General features: G+C 48.1%; 1 long non-coding RNA gene across 2 annotated transcripts in view; it reads right to left on the bottom strand.

Moving 5' to 3' along the window:
* Positions 1 to 13,619, bottom strand: part of LOC116216708 (uncharacterized) — a 47,070-nt gene extending 33,451 nt beyond the window's left edge. For both annotated transcript variants that reach the window (XR_004160017.2, XR_014883839.1), the window contains exon 1: positions 13,116 to 13,619. This is a non-coding gene — a long non-coding RNA (uncharacterized LOC116216708). The remainder of the gene's footprint in view (positions 1 to 13,115) is intronic.
* Positions 13,620 to 17,164: the final 3,545 nt, after the last annotated feature.

The following is a 17,164-nucleotide window of genomic DNA, read 5'->3' as shown; positions in this document are numbered from 1 at the left end:
GTCTCAGGTTACTGCACGATCCACTTTGCTCTGACCGACTCCTGCTCACTGTTAGCTTAGTGCTAGCGACCAGAGCTTTGCTAGATTTTTTATTCGTTTTAATCAACAGCAATATCCTTCAAAATGATTGAGTCAAATGCTGGAGAGGCCCTACAGAGTCTCAGTGCAAACATTTCTGCACATAGATGATTTCTAGCATGCAGTTATTCCCTTTCATTGCTCTTAATTCATTTAACTCCTGCTTTCATAACTTCTTACTCAGTACACTGGAGGATTTTCTATTGAAGCTAAGGCTTTAGGAAAGTCTTTGTGCATTACACAGGTCACTGGAGTTCTTCAGGTTTGCAAACTCCATAATATCTGCACCCATGATACTCTTCTCTTGCACAAGGACTGGTTAAGAGCTGAGCAAAGGCTTCAGGACTTGATTCTGATCTGAGTGCTGATTTGCTTACCATTCTCTACACGGAATGCAAACCAACAGCAATTTAAACTTCAGGAGTTTATTATTCAGGAACTGTATCAACTCTCTTCTTTCTTTTTCTTTTTCATAAAAATCACAGAATGTTGGAAGGGACCTCAAGGATCACGAAGCTCCAACCCCCCACCAATGCAGGGCCACCAACCTCCACATTTCATAGCAGCCCAGGCTGCCCAGGGCCCCATCCAACCTGGCCTTGAACACCTCCAGGGATGGACGGGGCATCCACAGCCTCTCTGGGCAGCTGTTCCAGCACCTCACCACTCTCACAGCAAACAACTTCCCCCTGACATCCAACTGAAATCTGCCCTCCTTCAACTTCAAACCATTTCCCCTTGTCCTGCTGTTATCTACTCTTTCAAAGAGTGACTCCCTTTAAACCACTTTATCAGCAGCTGGCCAGCTTGGTGTGTGTGACATGGACACAGCAGCAGCTAATTATTGACAAGCACAGACGTATTGTAATGGCACGCATTACTAAAAAGACAAGAGAGCAAAAGACATGAGCTGAAGGAAGTGAAAGGAATGTGTGTGATCAAACACATAAGCAAAAACGTTAAATATCAAAAGTTGTTATGCCTCTTATTCCTGTTCTGTAATTCAGGGTCTAAGGCTGTGGGTTTTGATCATTTTGAAGAATTGAAATTTCTGATCAAACCACTGTGGAGTCTGAAATGATGCTTGCTTCACACACGTACCTGCAGGGGAGGAGAATTATTTTTAATGCGGAAATTTGCTAAAAATCCCTTTTTCACATAGAACTGTTATGCCCACGTCCTCACATGCCTTTCTTTTGTTCTAGTTGAGATAGCCCCAATTTCAGTTGAAAGTGTAGTGATGCTCCTTCATCCATCTGTGTGGACTCCAAAAGCAGATTATAGCATATTATAGAAATGTCATGTCCTAAGATATGTTTTTTCAGTCACATAAATGAGAAATAAATATTTATAAGTTTTACAGGCAGCAGAATTAGGGCTCGTTGCAGTATCTTTTTGATTGATGAACAATTAAACTACAGGGTGGTTTAATCCTACTTAATCTCATAACACAGCTCCGGGGTGCTGACTTTCTCTTTGCCTGTAGTGGGACTTTGCAGCCCATCCCTCATGTAAGTGCAGGTCCTGCCCTGCAATCTCAGGCTGTGCATTAGTGACAGTGAGGGGCCACAGACACACATTGTGCAGCACCCCACATTTCTAGCACCTTTGGGTGCCCTGTCCCTGCCCTGTCCCAGCTATATCCCCATGAACTGGCAGCAGGAACACCCTTCTTGGCATTCCCTAAGTCTTACAGTTTGTAACACCAGAGCTATAAGGCACCATAAAGTCACAGAACCATAGAATCACAGAATGGTTGGCTTGGAAGTGACCTTAAAGCCCAACCAGTTCCAATCCCCTGCGGTGGGCTGTGTCCAGGGCCCCATCCATGGCTTTGGCCATCTCCAGCAATGGGACACCCAGAAAAAAGCGTTCTGAGTGGACAAAGTATACTTCAACATGGAAAGATGGCATTTTGTAGTCTTTAAATTACCCTATAATTACTGAAGCCAAGTAATTATCATCACCTTTATAACTTTAAAATTCTACTTATGAAAAACAAACAAACAAAAATAACACAAAGTCCTAAATCCTGTTGTTATAAATTGTTAGAATTAGTTTTGAAATTCTCAAAACTGAACAAAAACTTCCTGCTTGGTGATGGGTTTTGCTTGTTCTGCCCCTTTACCCACACTGCTCTCCACTTCATGCGTCCGTGGGACAGAATCATAGAATCCTTAGAGTTGGAAGAGACCTTTAGAAGTCATATAGTCCAACTCCCACCAGTGCAGAGCACAGGGGCAGATTCCCCCCCTCACCCTGCTGGTCACTCTGCTTTGGATGCAGCCCAGGGTATGGTTGGTTTTCTGTGCTGTGAGGGCACAGTGCTGGCTCATGTCCAGCTGCCATCCACCAGCACTCCCAGGGCTTTGTCAGCAGGGCTGTGCTCCATCCCTCCATCCCCCAGCTTGTATTGGCAGCGTTTGTTGCCTCAGCCCAGGTGCAAGAGCTCGCACTTGGATTTGCTGAACCTCACGAGGTTCACCTGACCTGCTCAGCCAGTCCAGGTCCCTCTGGATGGCCTCCCATCCCTCTGGTGCACTGACCACACCGCACACCTTGGTATCATCAGCAAACTTGACCCTACTGATGACGTCAGTGATGAAGATATTAAAGAGCATTGGTCTCAGCACCGACCTGTGGGACACCACTGATCTCCATCCAGACACTGAGCCATTGACCACCCCTGTGTCTATGTATGGGTATACCAGCAGTTTGCCCACGCAACAAACGTCTTCTCCAGTCGTTCACATTTGTTCTCACAGAATCCAGCCAAAGCACTTTGGCTGAAGTGCATACAGTTACCACTACTGTAACCTAATAGCACACAAAGCGCTTCTTGACCACGAGCAGAAGACATCTTCCATGTGGGATCACAGCCCTGGGAGCAAGCAGCCTCGAGTGCTTCCGGACAGCCCACGCAGGATTTATCAGCTGCAAGCTGTGACCCCACACTGCTTCACTCTGTGCCACCAGCAGGCAGTGAAGTCCTGCACCCATTCACCAGCACAACAGAGAAAGCAACGTGAGCTGACAGAAATCCCATTTCTAAGGGCCAGAGAGCTCAGAACCAACACTGCTTCTGTGTCTTCAGCTCTATGGTACGTTCAGCTGTTGCTCAACAATCATTGCCATTTAATGTTTGCTTAACGCATGTGATTCTGCATTGGTGAGGAGCTTGCAGAGTACAGCCAGCCATGCTCACACTCCCTCTGGCTGCTTAGTGAGCTCTGAAAAACAAGGTGATGGAAAGCAGCAGAAGAGGACTTTTGGAGGCAGGCTTTTTCAATTGCACTCAGCTTTAAGGCTTATGTAGAGAACTGCAGCAGCACTACAGCAGTGGTGCAACGCCCAAACATTCTCTTTTGTTTCAAGAACTCTTCTCATCACTTCCACTTTTCTTACAAAATACAAAAGGCAAACTTTGGCTTCCCAGCTTCTCCCCATGCTGCTTCATCCATGCATTTCATCCACTGGTTAAATTCATAGAAACCCAGGAAAACTTTAAAGATGGAAACATGAAAAAATATTGTTCCAATAACTTCCTTCCAAGCGCATTTACCTAAGAAGAGCCCTGTAAGCCCTGCCTTCACTCTGATCTTACCTCCCCACTTAACCCAGTGCTTCTGAGTATCACCAAAAGAAAACATTTTTTAGCATCTTTAATTGGGCTGGGAGCTCATCGTGTCATTGAACAGGTGAAAGTAAAGTCCAGATGCCCTAACCCCATTACTACTTTTATTATGGAAGGCCAATCAAGTGACAGCAAAGCAGCCCCAAAGCCCTGGGCTGGGAGTGTGTCTCCTGGGATGAGGGATGGAGCAGCTCCTGCTGCACAGCTGCACTGCTTTAGTGCAAAAAGACAAAGCATTGCCTGGTGGCAAGATGCACTGAAGGCAGTGCATACTTTGCAGGAGCATCATGTGATATCATCCATCTGCAGCTCTGCTATTTGCTACCAAGCAGGACCTCCTCCCACACTTCTGTCCTTGTCTAGAGGTGCAGGCAGTGGCTGTGCACAGAGCTGAGGCAGCTTGGTGTGCTGTTAGGGGCTGCAGGACCGCTGCAAAGCCCCCTCTGCTCTCTGCCCTCCTCTGAACCTGCTCCAGCAGCCCCACGGCTCTCCGTGCTGGGCCCCAGGCCTGGATGCAGCACTGCAGGAGGGGTCTCAGAGGGCAGAGCAGAGGAGGACAGCCCCCTCCCTGCCCATTGCAGCCCCTCTGTTGGTGCAGCCCAACACGCTGTTGCCCTTCCAGTAATGGTCTATGGGAGATTTGCTGGATGTGAGAGCTCTGCCAGCACTGACTTCTCCATCTCCTGGAGAAACCCCCCCACCCCTTGACTTCTCTGCCATTGGTGTCACAATATTTCCCCTGCTCTGAGGTCTGTAAGGGAGGTGGGAACCCCCTGCCTCAGCGCCGTGCCTGGATGTGTGTGCAGATCTGCCTCGTCAGCTAATCAGCCCTGATAACTCTTTGGCACTTCTTACCCTCTGCTTGGGTGCTGCCCAAAGGCAATTATTTGTGATCCAAGTACCGTTAATATAAGGAAAAACAGTTTAAGTAACAGAAAAGCTAGAATCGTAGCTATATAATTAATTTGAATAATGTAATCAATGACAATTAACTCTAGTTTGTGATCATTAACTACAGTAAAATAATCTAAGGACTTTCCTTTTTGGAGAAGGGTACCTTGTTTTGTTGATAAATGAATTGGCCCTGAGACAGCACGCCTAAAATTCGAGTCAGCACCATACAGTTCCTTAACTAAAAAAGCACAAAAATACAAAATCAATGCAGCAGTCTTTAAGCAATTAAATGCAATCATAGTGATTGGCCTCAGGATGGAAAGGCCGCAGAGCAGCCCCAGCCTGTGCTGGGCAGGGAGCCTGATGGACACACAACCCCTGTGGGGCAGACAGAGTGCTGGAAGGGCAGGCAGACCAAGCAGCTCGGGGAGCCTGCATTAAAGCCCTCACACTGCTCAGCTGAACACCGTTCTGAGGGAAAAGTTACCACTTTGTGAACTTGCTGCCCACAGGAGACTGAAATAACGAGTGGTGTTTACTTCTATCCAGGGCAAGAACTACGGGAGTCCTCAAATGTCTCTTTTTTTTTTTTTTTTTTTGGCTTCCTTTTTATAAAAATGGGGGTTTTGAAGCCTCTGACAGGTCTCTCGTGCTCATCCTTGCAAATATAACAAAAGGGACAGCCCTGGATCTCCGGTGGTCAATGGAGGAGTTAGACAGATGGGTGATTTGTGATGCTTTTAATGCATTTCTAATTTCTCATTGCAACTTTTTTAGCAATATATTTTAAAGAGGAAAACACTCCCAGCGACCAAGCCATATATTTAAATTGAACAACAGGCATTTAGAGGGAAGCTAACAGCACTTTTAAACTCTGAAAGCAAAAAAAAAATCACAGTCTCCTATTCATCTAAATGTCACTTCCTGAACAGTTATAAACATAGATTGCTCAAACTTGGCAGTTTGCTGCTGACAGCAATGAAAAAGCATGCAAGGCCAGGAGCAATTAACAGAGCGGGGAGCAGCAACTGCAGCTCTGCATGCATGCAGCTGGGCAGGCTGATCCCTGCAGCAGCCGCAGTGCAGTCAGGGCAGCCTTGGGGTCAAGGCCAGGCTGGATGTGGCTCTGGGCAGCCTGGGCTGCTGGTTGGTGACCCTGCATGTAGCAGGGGTTGGGACTGGGTGAGCACTGTGGGCCTTTGCAACCCAGGGCATTCTGTGATTCTGTGATACGGTGAGCATGGTCCCATTGACATCCTCCAAGAGAACTGTCAGTGGTGGGTGTCCTATCTTACATTATTGCTCTCGATGACAAGTAATGCTGTGGGCACCCATGGGGCAGGGATGCATGGCAGCCCTTCCCACCCGGCCCCTGCCATCACTTCTCACAGCTCTTAACACATTACCACCATTAAGGCACACTGGAAGCCTATCCAGTGGCGTCCAAATTACGCACCAACCCCGGTGCCTGCAGAAGGATTTCCCCTTCCTCAGCTAAACGCTCCGAGCAGCAGCAATATGGTGAAGGTGCTTTAATCCTTCAGCAGCCGTGACCCCCCAGCCCTCCCTCAAAGCTCTCTGCACAGCTCCGCTCCATTGAAGCGCTGCTCATTAGCGGCTTCCTGTAAATAACCCAGAGCTCCATTCCCAGGGCTCACCTGGAGTGCTCTTGATCTACAGCTGCACGCAGGAGGCTGAACGAGCCACATCGCAGCACTTTGCTTAAATGCTTTTGTAGGTCCAGAGAAGTCGGTCACTTTTTAATCAAACACGTGGAGGAGCTGCGGAGAGGAATTAATGCCGCGTCCTCAGCAGGGCCGGCACACGGCAGCCCGAGTGCTATGCGCTGCTGAAAGGAGAATGGGAGGAAACTGAAAACGGTGCCTTTTTTCTGTATTTTGTTGCTTAGAGACCACTGTAGATGAGTTTTGTTGACTGTCGTGTTTGGTTTTTATTTTTTTTTTTCCCCACTACTCCTTCCAGTGAGGGAACAGGAGTGTGAGGAAGGGGCTCAGTGTGCTCAAATCCCACAGCCAGCGAGGTTAACATCAAAAATTAAAGGGTTTCCATTAGCATGAATTGATGATGGAAAAGGATCAAGAAGTCAAGAGTTTTAAAACCATTACGTTTTCAGTTTCCTTATTCTGCTATCATAAGCAGAGCATCTTTTTTTTTTTTTTTTTTCTTTAGCTCATTTAAAAAAATAAAACTTTCAGCATGTTTTGACCTCTAGCCCCTGTAAAACTTACAGGAAAACAGGGAATGTGCCTTTAGTAACAACAGCATTGCTTACCCTGACGTACATGTGCTGCAGCTGCTTCTGTCCTGGCCTAAGATTCCCTATAGGAACTGGAAACCACCATGAATCACCATTGCTCACATACCTTCAGCTCGCATCTACTCCTCATCCATCTTCATGCTACTAATTTTCAGGGGTTAGTTCTGGTTATTTCCTAATTGATAGGAGTGGAGATGGAAGTGAAAATAGCCAGGTTTGCGGCTCCTGCTGTGTCCAGCCCCTCCCAGAGGCACAGCAGGGCTTCAAAGCTCCACGAAGGAGGAAGCACTGATTGCATTGTACCTCGATCTGGAGGAATTCAAAGCACCTCTTTACACAAATAAAAGCTTCTCAGCATCGTTAGACGGGTAAGTACGATATCCATTTCATGTGTGGGCAAAGCATACAGGAACTTTCCAAAGTCGCAGAAATGGAAAGAAAAAACCTCCCAAATCACCCAAGCAGCAGCTCGATAATTACAGCTTATTTTCCAGACTGCAACTTCCAGCAGCAGTTGAAGGTGAGCAGTGCAAGACGCTCAATGGAACCGAGTGACACCTGGGGATGCCCTCTGCCCACAGCCAACCGGCTGCAGCTGCACAAAGCACCCTGTGTGCCCTTGGTGCTCTGCTCCAACCAGCAGGAATCTAAATACAAACGGAAAAATGCACAGTTGTTGTCCAACTGTAACCCTGTGGCCATTAAAAAGCATATAACAAATGGAAAGCAATGCAGGAAGCTTTCTGGGCATCATGGCTAAGTGAGCCCCAGGAGGGAAGGACCACATCTCTGGGAGAGTCTGGGCTGTGGTTCCAAATTGAGGAGCACATTTTGGCAGACCCTGACACGCTGAGCTATTAAGGAAGGCTGCTCAAGATTGCTCTGCAGCTCTCTGCAGAAACTCATCAGTGACAGTATGCATTTACATCATCTAAAATCACCAGCAAGTCATGTACAGATGTGAGAATGCTGTGGAAATATTCTCAATTTGTGATAGGATCGATGCTGGTATGATATGCTGAGGACACATCTATCCAGCAAATGAAGGTATCCTTTTGCACTTTGGGTGCAGAACTAAATACAGGGCTTCTTTTAATTATCATCATTAGCAGATGCCCAAATCTAGAGATACATTAAATCAGCACCACTTTGGGATGGGGTGGCGGCAGCCCAGGCAGCACACCCAACCTGTGGGTCACCGCTCTGCACCACGCTGCAGGCACAGCCCTGCCCAGCTTCAGCCCTTCGTGCTTACCCTGCAATTTGGGAGGGCACTATGGAACAATCCAGCACCGCTCCCGTCACCATCAGATGTTTCCCTGCTGCAACACTGCTTCCAACCTCTGCCAAAATGCCCACAATTGGAGTGAAACCAAATCAAAGTCGTGCTTTTCCACCTGCAGATTGCCTAAAAATAAAGTGGGATTTGGGCAAGTCTTACTTTTCCCCTATGGCTCCAGGTGGTGCTCACTAGCCTCTTACTCTGCCCCAGCTTTTCTCCCCTTTGCAAGCTCAGGGCTGTACCACCTCAGGATAAATGCCATTATAACTCCCAGCTTTACAACAGAACACCATGAGCTGAAAATATTTAATACTCTGCCTGGGATCCAGAGAGAAAATGTGATGTCCTGGGAGAGGCCTCATTTTGGAAAAGCCAGGAGGAGGTGGCATCTATGACATCTGTGCTCACCTGACACAGCTGGCACAGAGTTGACCCCAGAGAGGTGTGAGTAAGTTTTGGTTGGATATCAGGAAATACTTCTTTACAGAAAGGGTTGTTAAGCAGTGCAACGGGCTGCCCAGGGAGGTGGTTGAGTCACCATCCCTGGATGTGCTTAAAAACCGTTTGGATGTGGTGCTCAGGGCCATGATTTAGGGGTGGGCTGTTAGAGGTAGGGTAGGATGGTTGGGTTGAGGTTGGACTCGATGATCCTTAAGGTCTTTTCCAACCTGAGCAATTCTGTGATCCTATGAGTGCTGCCCTTACTGGAGGGCAGCAGAGGTGTGCTGGGCTGAGAGGAGCCCATTCAAGCACTAAGGCCACCCGCAGGCTCACCTGCTTCTCCCCATCACTGTGTTACCCTCGGAGCTTTATGAGCTCTGGAGAAGACAAGGGATGCAATGGGAAGACCCAGGGCAGTGCATGAGAACAGAGAGCTCCTCCATCAGTGCTGAGCACAGCCATGGCAAGCACCTGCATCACGGCTCACCGTAACGGCTGTCAGCAACAGGCCGTGTGTGAGGCAGTGCCCCACGACAGCCAGCTTCAAGAATACAGATCCAAGTTATCGATTCTGACCAAACCAGGGCCTTGTGTAGGTCATCCGTATGTAAAGGTTCCTGGGCTTGGTTGCAGATGCTGAAACACAGCGTCCTGAGTGAAGGAGGACTGCACTGCAGCACTAACAAGCTCCACTAATGAGAGCAGGAGGAGGCAGGACCTTCCCTCCTGCAGCAGCAGCAATGCTGTAGGACTGGCCCAGTGCTGTGGGGGCAGTGATGGGATGGGAAAGGGCTCTTCCAGCCCCCAGAACCCTCCCCACCTCCTCCAGACATCACAGGGAGGAAGATAGCAGTGGGAAGGCTGTGCCACCAGCACCACAGCTCTGGGCTTCCAGAGTGCTGCACCCCATTAAACTCCAGTCGCTCCACACAGATCTCAACTCCTTCAAATCTTTATACAAAAGAGCTATTTTGACTTTCTTTTTCTTTTTCTTTTTGGCCTTCTGAAAAACAAAATGCATCCAAGAGATGTTAAATCACACAGCTGCAGGCAGCTGTTCTAGCAAAAGTTTGCAGAACTGGTCTGGTCCATTGAAGTAACAAAGCTTTACTTCCTACTGCACTTCCAGCTATGCCTCCACCCTGAGGGGAGCCAAAGGAACACGGCATGCCTTCCTTTGTGATGCAGAAATAGGGACGTCAAAAAACAAGGCACTATTAACACTAAGGGAATCTTTGTGGAAGCAGAAAGGATTCTGATTTCTCAGCAAAAACACTGACAACGAAAACAAGGCTGTTGAAATTACCAGCGCCGTGCAGTGACTATTCCGCATTAATTCACCCACTGAATTTATTATGGCAAGATAATTAAGGGGAATTATCATGACAAGATAATTAAGGGAAAACGCATTGTAGGTACAATCAGAGAAGCCCCAGGACACACTTTCACTGAGCTGCAGCTCGACCTGTGCTATGGCATGCATCACATACCTGGCGTACACCACGGTCCACACGGCACCATTTGTGGGATTAAAGAGTTACCAACAAAATCCCGTCTCACGGAGAAAGTGCACCTCCAGTAAGTAAAGTAACATTCACAGCCACCTCTGCAACATTACTGCATTATTTATTGCTGCTTTAACGAGCCTCGGTAGGAGCATTTCTAAGTGACTCTCACTAAGAGGAAGAACTGCAGACATGGCACTGAGGGATGCAGCCAGTGGACGTGGTGGGGGTGGGTTGGGGGTCTCAGAGGTCTTCCCCAAGCCTAATGATTCTGTGATCCTAGGACACCACATCAAACGTGAATAAGAGTTCTTGTTCCTTTTATAGTGCTGTTTGTTCAGAAGACAGGGAGTTTGTTCACAGGTTCAGGGGGTGTATAAACAGGAGGGGGAATGGCAGTCTACAAGGTGGATGGTGATAGGACAAGAGGAATGGTTTTAAAGTGAGACAGGGGAGGTTTAGGTTGGATATGAGGAGGAAGTTTTTCCCCCAGAGGGTGGTGAGGCACTGGAACAGGTTGCCCAAGGAGGCTGTGGATGCCCCATCCCTGCAGGCATTCAAGGCCAGGCTGGATGTGGCTCTGGGCAGCCTGGGCTGCTGGTTGGTGACCTGCACACAGCAGGGGGTTGGGACTGGGTGAGCACTGTGGGCCTTTGCAACCCAGGCCATTCTGTGATTCTATGACAGAACCGCCCAGAGGTCAGGACAGGCTGCTCACCCCTGGTTCATAGCAGTCCCCATGTGGGTGAGGCTCCATTTGCCACATGCTAGTGGCACATGCATCCCATGGGGCACCCCTGCACCAAGACCCAATGCAGGGGGCAAAGGGCAGCATCTTCCTGTTCTGCTTATAAGTCACTTAATCACTTTTTAATTCTGATATTCACCTATTTGCCCAAACATCTGTTCAACTCACTTCAACTTGAGCAAAAAATTTGACAACATGCCAATGGCTCAACTCAGACTTAGTTGCTAAATTCTCAAAGGCTCTGAGAACCAACTTTGAAGGCACCAGTAAGAATACAGTGCTGTGTTATTTACACCTGCCTGGACCTGGGGAGCCCAGCACGGAAAGCAGTGCTCCAACTGGGACCTCCCCAGTGCAGAGCAGGGGGGACTATGGGGGACCCGTGGCAACAGACCAGCACCTCCACTTGCAGCAATCACTGCAGCAGGGATTTTCATCCTTCGTTTCAAGTATTTGCTGTATTTATTCATTCTATTCCCTATTTTCTCCATTGCTCTTTCATAAAAAGGGTTCGTTGTGGAGTTGCTGCAGTATGGCACTCTCCTGCATGCCACTCCTGTGCCTGCAATGCCCTTCAAAGCCCGGCACCGAGGCAGCTTTATCTGCTGCAGGAACCAGTGCAGCCCCGTCCTGATTTGGGCAGACTCAAAGCTGCCTTTGACCTCTCCGCTCTTCTTTCTTTTCATTCTATGAATACTTATTTCTCTTGTTCAGTCCTCGTGGAAATAGGATCAGATTTAATAATCGGCATCTCAGCCGGCTTTTCCTCTCTTCTTCAAAAGGGAAATGGTTTTAATACCAGCTAAGAACATCAAACATGGGTTTTCCCTGAAAAAAAAAGCCCGTTTCAGCTAAAAGGGAAACAATTGACAAATCCAAAGATGAAACCATTACTCTCTATGTGCTGAAAGTTGTTTTCCCTGTTATCTGCAGCACAGGCTTTAGCAGCAAGCAGGGGATTCTCCAGAAGAACCACGCAGACAGATGAGCACACGGCAGGCCTGAGCTCACAGCAGCACAACGGGCAGTGCTGGTCCAGCTGAGTGAGGGGACAAAGCTGCACGCAGGCCTTTGTATATAGGCACCTGCTGCAGGGCACAAGGGCAGCAGCTGCCCAGGGCGTGCAAGTGATGCAAACCACAGCCCGCTCCCAGCACCTGGCAGCAGCAGGATCCACGTCTGGGTTTGGTGCACAGACCTGAATTCCTCCTCTGTCGTCGCTGGCCATGCAGAGCATCCCTCAGAAGAAGCTGAGCTCCCCAAAAAGGCGCTTTCATTTTAATTGTATGCGATATTTAGAATTCAGACTGCATCGCATGCGTTTTATCATCATTCAGCCCCTTTATTGGTGCTCCTCCAGTGGAAGTTCTCTTCGCCTTGAAGTCACGCAGCGGAACCCCGGCTGCGAAGCAGAGACAAAGCTGTGACTGAGGTCAGCTGCAGTAGTTCTGTTTTCAGCCATTAGCTACCAAACTGCACATGGAGCAGAGAAAGGCCACGTTTCCCTGCGCCTGACAAATGCTGTGCTGCACCTCGAGAGCAGCAGCAGCGACCAGAGCAGCCGCAGCCTGCGGGCATGACGCACTTCACAGGGCTGAGCAGCACCTCAATAAAACCACCAAACTGCATTATGCGGGCAGACCTGACATTCTGCCGAGATAGATTTTGTTCCCAAAACTGATTTAACTGAAATTCTTACCCTGCTAAATACCAACATTCATCAGGTTGGGTTATTTGCTGGCGCATAATAATTCCACATAAAGGCTGGGAGGGAGGCTGCAGCGAGCAGATTAGCAGAGAGCAAACCAGCACTGTGAGCAGCACGGCGAGGCACTGCTGGCAGCACTCCCGCTTCCCCCATTTTTGGCTTCACCAGGAGCAAGCAGGCAGGAGAAGTGAGAGGGAAGCTGCAGCTGTTGGGATCTGCGGGCTCTTCACTGTGCAGGTTACGATAAATATTACATTAGGAACATTAGCAAGAGCTGGTCCAGAATGTTTAAGCCTCGGGCGTGAAACAGAGCTGCAGCAGAAGCAGTGCAGACAGCAGCTGCTTCACACTGCCCTCCGAGAGCAGGAAGGGGAAATCGCTCTTGTTCTGACGGCACTGGGGCCAAAGGGCTGCACTGGAGCTGCAGCCCCGAGCTGTTGCAAAAGCATAGGCCCAATGCAAAGAGTCAGCTGCAAACACCTGTGCAAAAAAGCTGATTTTTGATTGCTTCCAATTTTAACATTTGTTTGTTTCTCCCCTCACTCACCCCTTTGCACCACGAAGGACGCTGCAGTGCTTTCATTGAGAGCTCTTCTACTATTTTAACCGTTACTGTTCAATACTGTTTGCTGGAGTAATGGTCAGAGTACAAAGTCTATGTGAAGCTTTTACAGTCAATTAATTAATAAATGACAGATTTAAAAACTGAGCCAATCACTCCCACTGAAATGATCGGCTGTGGATCAGTACAGGAGCTCTGGGAGGGACAGACAAGAGGAGCACACAGCACCACTGAAGGGTTCTGTGCATTTTCTGCCTGTTTTTGTTACATTTACTCTGCCTACAGAGCAGCAGTTGCCTCTAACATCCATTCTTCTTCCAATAAAAAAAAAACACATAAACATTACAAAGCACAGAGCACAATAAATACAGTGTAGCAGATAAGCTAAAGAACTGGAAGTAGAAAAAAAAATAAATAATCAAGTGTTAAGAATGATGGAATGGCTTTGCTTCGATGTCCACAAGAAAAAAAAGAACAATTGCTTCAGAGGAACTCAACCATCAGCACGTTTCCATCCAGGCTGGATGCAGATAGCTACACTACAAAGCCAAGGGAAAGGTTTTCCAATAGGAGCACTGACGGATGCTCACAGTGCTCACAGAGGAGATGGGGAGCATGTCAGAACTGAAGGGTAATGAATGCAAGCAGCAAAGACTCCTTATGCCATCTTACATGTGACTTTAAGAGGAAGACTAGCAAGTGAAAATTGGATTGAGAAGGAACAACAATGCCATGAGAACGCCACAGCAAGGAAGGAGATGCTCCATCCTTAACAAGGAGGCAGCACATCTCTGAATCTCAAACCCCAAACATGCCCAGCACTGGTGGGAACCCCCTGGGGTCCCCTCCTCCTGTTCCCAAGGGTGGGGGGCAGGAAATTTATTCCAACATGCTCTCCTGTCCCAAATGAAGGGAGTAGCCACAACTAGCAAGAGGTTCACTTTTCCCCAGACGTAATAAACAGGTCACTGTCATTTTGCCATAGCGACAAAACCCACCTTCTTTAAATGGGACTAACAGCCATAGCGTCACTTTCCAGCTCCATTTGGCTCCAGGTGTATCCCTGCACTCTCAGTTCCTTCCCACGACTCAGTGCAAAACATCTTTGTTGCAAACCCCACCCAAGTATTCCCACAACTCAGAGACAGTTGGATGCTGCATACAGATTTGGGACCTATCCTTGTTTTGGGGTGTTAGAGAAAAGTGCACCTGGGAAGAGGGAGCAGCCATTCCTGGGCAGACCTCAGCTGTGCAAATCATTTTTCCTCACCAACAGCGCTGTTTGTGGCACACAGACTGGGAATTGTGGGAAGAGGAATTTCCAGGGATATTCAGCTTGTCAGGCTTGTTGGCTTGGGATTTATCTCAGTGGAGGCAGAACCCACCCGTGCTCCTGCTGAAAGGCAGGTGGGATGGTGATGACTTGCATGTCTTTGAAGGGTCAGCAGTATCACACAGTGCTCTCTGAACCGTGAGATTGTCTCCTCAGTGCGTGTTTCCACATGGCAGCACCAAGAGAAACAGAAGTCAGGCACCAGTGGCTCTAGGGAGCTCAATAAGGGAAGTGAGGGGATTTAGTTGTTCTCCTAACATCACAGCTGGGAGAACCCCAGCCTTTTAAGCCATGTACATACAAATGCTGGCTCTGCTTTCTTAAGCTCTGGAAAGCACTGCTGCATGCTCAGCACGGGCTGGCAGGGCAGTGGCAGAAGGTGGAGGGCAGCAGCCTCCTTCAGGAGCTCCATGCACTGAGCAGGGCCAGGCTGTGCTCCCCTGCATCTGCGACTGCTTCTGCTCTCAGATCACTTCTAAATGCCTTGAAGTCAAGGATATGATACAAAGCACTATTTAAGTAATACAGAAGCAATCACCAGAAGGATGCTTTTAAGATAAAAGACACTAATATTAAAAAGAAAATGACTAAGGCTGCATTAGCTATTGAGTTGTCCATGAAACAGATGTCTGAACACTGACACGTGAACCAGAACGCTGCTTCAGGCAACAAGATAATGAATTATTGCCACAGCGTATATGAATTTAAATATTGTTAACCATTTCCATTTATAAAGCAAAAAAATACAGAGGAGTTATGTCTGTTTTGGGAGAGTAACGTGTTCACTTAGGCATAACTCTTTGGAGTTCATGGAATATCCTGAGTTGGAAGGGATCCATGAGGGCCATGGAGTCCAACTCCTGGTGTTTTCTCTGAAACCCAAATTATATGTCCTTTCTTTATCATCCATTACTCCCTTTGGTATAGCAAGGAAGCACATAAAGCCTCATTATGAAAATGTATTAAGGCTGGTCACTAAGTTTAGTGCCCGAATTTCCAATGAGTTCATTAAAAGCCAGGATTTTGTCCACAGAACGGGAAGAAAAAAGACAAAAACAGGAGAGAAATAAAGATGACATCACAGAAGGTTACTCAGTAGGGCAGAAGAACACAACCATATAGTTCTTATGGGAAAAGCAAGACTGAAGCATGCAGCCAAGACTACTGAGTCCCTGTCCAAGCTGTAGAGCAAATGCATGCCCATGCCCTTACATGCTGGAGAACACGCCATCATAACAGGATGTTTTTCCTTCACAGATGCTGCATACACACTCTATCAAATAGGTAACTACACAAAAGAGACCAGGGAGGCTGTGAAAAGAAAAGTAAACCCATATGGTGTTGCACAGGTTCATGCTGATGCTGTGCTACAGCTCACCTTCACACAGAGTAAGTCAGGAAAACACACCACCAGGGTAGGTGAGATGATGTGACGTTGTTAGTGACCCGATGCCTCCCAAGAAGCAGTCCAGGAGAGAACCTTTAGCACTCCTTCAAACTCCTCGAGTCAGAAATTAAAACATACCAAAGAGCAACAACATGCAGTGCTCACAGGAGAGGAATTACATTAAAAAATAATCAGAACAGTGGTGAGGCTCAAAAGAGAAGTTTCCCATTTGGGACCAAATCACCTGTTCTTCATCCAGAAGTGCTGTTAGCTGACAGATCTGTTCAGCTCCACATCTAGCAGTGTTAAAGGTTTCAGCAGTGCAATGCAAATCTCACATGCTGAAGTCTCTGTTCACAGCTAGGGAAGGTTCTGGCAAGGCAGTGCTCAGCTCTGTGAGGAAGCTCTGCATTTCAGGACAGCTGTGATGCATGGTAGCACAGTGCAGCCATTGACCACACATCCCAATAGCACTGGTTCCTATCACAGGGCTGCTTGCTTGGGCCATCCCTGGGATGCCCACGTTGGCTGCAGCAGGGGCTGGCACACAGGCAGCACAACTACCTGCTGTCTAAGGTGGAAATCCATGCATTTTGCTCTCTTTAAAAGCCTGAGGTACCATACTCACGGCTGTCACACCTGGTGCACTTGTGTAATCCCTTTATTCACCGCTCATTGCACAGCAGCACTCAGCTCAGGGCACATCTCAGCAGCGCAGAGGGACATTCCTGTCTTACAGCACAGAGCTGCGGGCAGATCTCCACTAACCCTGACAGCCACCACACTTGGTCAGGTACATCTCCTCTGCAGCATCACCCTGCTCTCCTCCTTCCGGGGGCAAGATGGGTAACATGAGACAGAAAGGACCTCTCTGATGTTCGCTGCAGAGCAGTTAGTAGCCCACTACAGAACAAGACCGGCACTATCAGGCTCCCCAGAGAGAAGCACGACTTGAGTGCACACGCTGGAGGCAAAGGGCACACAGCTGGCCAGTGCCACCTGCTCTGGGCTCTGCAGAAGACAAGTGGCAGCTACAGATACAGTAAGCCAGGTTAATGCTGGTGCTTCCAGCGGTGCTGATTCAGATTTGCACCGCTGGCAGAGAGGAAGAACTGGCATAAGGCAGGGCACAGGAGATCACACCCCCAAAGGATGAGGTGTGCAAGTATCATCAGAACACTTCCCGAGCTTTGTGAATGAGATAACATATAAGGCAAAGAGCACTCTGTGATAACTCACTCAATTATTACAGTTCTAATGAAGCTGCATCTCCTGTACAGTGTCTGGAAGGAACCTCTTACTAAATAGCCATTA

The sequence above is a fragment of the Meleagris gallopavo genome, chromosome 5, assembly GCF_905368555.1.
Source record: "Meleagris gallopavo chromosome 5, MGAL_WU_HG_1.1, whole genome shotgun sequence".
NCBI lineage: Eukaryota > Metazoa > Chordata > Aves > Galliformes > Phasianidae > Meleagris > Meleagris gallopavo.
The sequence above is the reverse complement of the archived record's forward strand: the minus strand, read 5'-3'. Positions and strand labels throughout refer to the sequence as shown.